Source organism: Oncorhynchus nerka, linkage group LG22 (genome assembly GCF_034236695.1).
Source record: "Oncorhynchus nerka isolate Pitt River linkage group LG22, Oner_Uvic_2.0, whole genome shotgun sequence".
Taxonomy (NCBI): domain Eukaryota; kingdom Metazoa; phylum Chordata; class Actinopteri; order Salmoniformes; family Salmonidae; genus Oncorhynchus; species Oncorhynchus nerka.
This window is the reverse complement of record NC_088417.1, coordinates 53315454-53318731: the sequence shown is the minus strand read 5'-3', so window position 1 is coordinate 53318731 and position 3278 is coordinate 53315454.

Sequence of the window (3278 nt, the reverse complement as noted above, 5' to 3'; positions counted from 1 at the left end):
CAGGTTCATTTTTGTATCAGGGGAATAAGGGGGAGGAGGGAGTAAGAGGGGAGGGTACAGACTTCATGCAGCACCCTGCCCTTCTTCGCACTCTGCTTGAAAAAGTGTATGTGTCTGTGTGTGTGTCTGTAGGAAGGAGAGGGAAGTTTACATTGCCTTAATGTGCCCAATGTAAAATAAGGGAATGGCAAGCCTGAACAAGTGATTTCACATGACTGTGCCCTCAGAAAGCATTTACATACCATTGACTTTTTCCTCATAATAGTGTTTAACATGAATTTTGAATGACTACCTCATCTCTGTACCCCACACATATAATTATCTGTAAGATCCCTCAGCCGAGCAGTGAATTTCAAATATAGATTCAACCACAAAGACCAGGGAGGTTTTCCAATGCTTTACTAAGAAGGGCACCTATTGGTATATGGGTAAAAAAATCTGACACTGAATATTCCATTGAGCATGGTGAAGTTATTATTTTTATGGTGTATCAATAGACCCAGTCACTACAAAGATACAGGCGTCCTTCCTAAATCAGTTGCCGGAGAGGAAGGAAACTGCTCAGGGATTTCACCATGAGGCCAATGGTGACTTTAAATGTTACAAAGTTTTATGGCTGTGTTAGGAGAGAACTGAGATTGGATCAATAACATTGTAGCTACTCCACAATTATAACCTAAATGACAGTGTTAAAAGAAGGAAGCGTGTACAGAATAAGCCAAAACATACGTCCTGCTGGCAATAAGGCACTAAAGTCAAACTGCAAACAATTTGGCTAAGAAATGAACTTTTTGTCTTGAATACAAAGTGTTATGTGTGGAGCAAATCCAATACAATACATTACTGAGTAACACAATCCATATTTTCAAGCATGGTGGTGGCTGCATGATGTTATGGGTATGCTTATCATCGGCAAGGACTAGGGAGTTTTGGGGGATTCAAAAAAACGTAATACAGCTAAGTAGAGTCAAAATCCTAGAGGGAAACCTGGTTCAGTCTGCTTTCCAACAGAGATTGGGGAGACAAAGACACCTTTCAGGAGGACAATAACCTAAAACACAAGGCCAAATATACACTGAAGTTGCTTACAAAAACGACAATGAACTTTCCTGAGTGGCCTAGTTAAAGTTTTTCATTAAATCTGCTTGACAATCTATGGCAAGACTTGAAAATGGCTGTCTAGCAATGATCAACATTCAACTTGACAGAGCTTGAAGAATTAAAAAAAGTATAATGTGCAAATATTGTACAATCCAGCTGCCAAAGTTATTCTAAAATGTATTGACTCAGGGTTGTAAATACTTATGTAAATGAGATATTTCTGTATTTAATTTTCAATAAATGTGCAGAAATTTTAACAAAAAAATTACTGTCATTATGGGGTATTGCGTGTAGATGGAGAGAAAAATATCAATTTCATCCAGGCAGGGATATGAAAACTTTCTGAAGGCACGGAATAGCTAGCCTCCCATAATTCCTACTCTTATCTGATGGGGCACATAGACATAAGTCAGAAGGAGAGTGCAATCTCACCACTGGGAATGAACAGGCCCCAGATATCACTGATCTCTGTAGGTTCAGCTTCACTGTGAAAGCAGAATGGGATGTTATGGAGACAAAGTTATTTTTTTTATAGCTATATCTAATGTTTCATATAGCCCCGATGTCTACCCACCAGGCCATGCCAAGTTCGCATATGATACAAACAAACGTGTATAGACATATCCCGCGGGTGTTTTAGGAGAATCACAGTTAGGTAGATACACACTGGAGACACCAAAACACAGCTTCCTTTGATGTGCTGACAAACCGCTATAAAACATGTCTATCAATGACGGATTGATGTTGGTGTCTGTTCTGTCTCAGCCATTACACAACGGTTGCCATGAGAACTCAAGGTTAAGCTCCTTCTCTGATATTATGAGTGAGATACAGTACATGACCAAAAGTATGTGGACACCTGCTCATCGAACATCTCATTGCAAAATCATGGGCATTAATAGTTGGTCTCCCCTTTGCTGCTATAATTACCTCCACTCTTCTGGGAAGGCTTTCCACTCGATGTTGGAACACTGCTGTGGGGACTTGCTTCAGCCACAAGAGCATTAGTGATGTTGGGCGATGAATAGGAAAAATGCCAAGGGGATGAATACTTTTCAAGGCATTGTAATTGTCTATGTAGGCGGAGACTCCCAGGGGTGCGAGAGCTGCCTCTACACATTTGATGAACATTCGGGAAGCTAATGCTAGCATGAAGGACACTTGGGGGAGGGGGGGGGGTAGAGTGGGCTCCCTCAGTGTTGTGAGCGAATGTGAGCGAAATTAGTTGCTACACGAAGGGAAGGATTCCAGGAGCACAGATGCCTCTTCCCCATTGTGATTGGGGGAAGGGGAGTTTGTGCTCCACCTGAGAAGTGTCAGGCCAGGACATGGATTGAACTGTTGGCTACCCCTCTTCACAGGGGAATCAGCTGGGCAGGACCTCAATGCGGCTGCAGCAGAGGACCGCTTCCCCCACTCTCTGCCTCTGTTCTCAGTCTTGGACTGTGGGCTTGCAGCCTGCTGCTCGTGGTCACTCAGTTAGCAATAACGCTAGTGAACTGCCACTCTCCCTGATCCAAATAGTGAGTGGAGACCGGGTTGCCACGATATCTGTGTCTGCCGGGCAGGTGGTGGCAAGGCTAGCCTTGACGCGGTAGTTGACTTGGTTTTTGAGTCTCTTGGACTGGAAAACCTAGTATGTGGAGCCGGTAAAGTCGGTAAGTACAAAAACAGAGTGCAATGTAAATCGTGCAAGCTAGTGGTGAGCTAGTTGAGGTAGGCAGCGTGAGCGTTTCGCCCAGCGTACGTTAACAGTGATGATACAGCCAGCCTTGCCACATTAGCTAGCCTGTTACAGGCCATCTCGTGGACCAGATCACCGCATGGTGCTTAGTAGGAACAAAGCAATTTAATATTATGCGAACTAAAAACGAGAGCCAAGCTAACAATAGATAAAATGGTGGTTAGCAAGCTAGCATTCGTCGTGACGGCTAGTAGCGTAGCTAGTTTCCCATGGGGTACGGGGGCCTGTGAGGCTTTTGTGTTAGCCACATTATCCCAAGAAAGTTGCACGAGTAGAGTTTTATTTTCGGTCTAGAGAGTCTCTTATGATCGTCGCATGGTGCGATGTAACCGGTCAGTTTAGCCAACGAAACGAGTGAACATTAGATGTACTAAATGAGAGAGTAAGCTGGAAATTCCCCCATAGGTGGGAGAGCTAGTAGCAGCCAGCATCG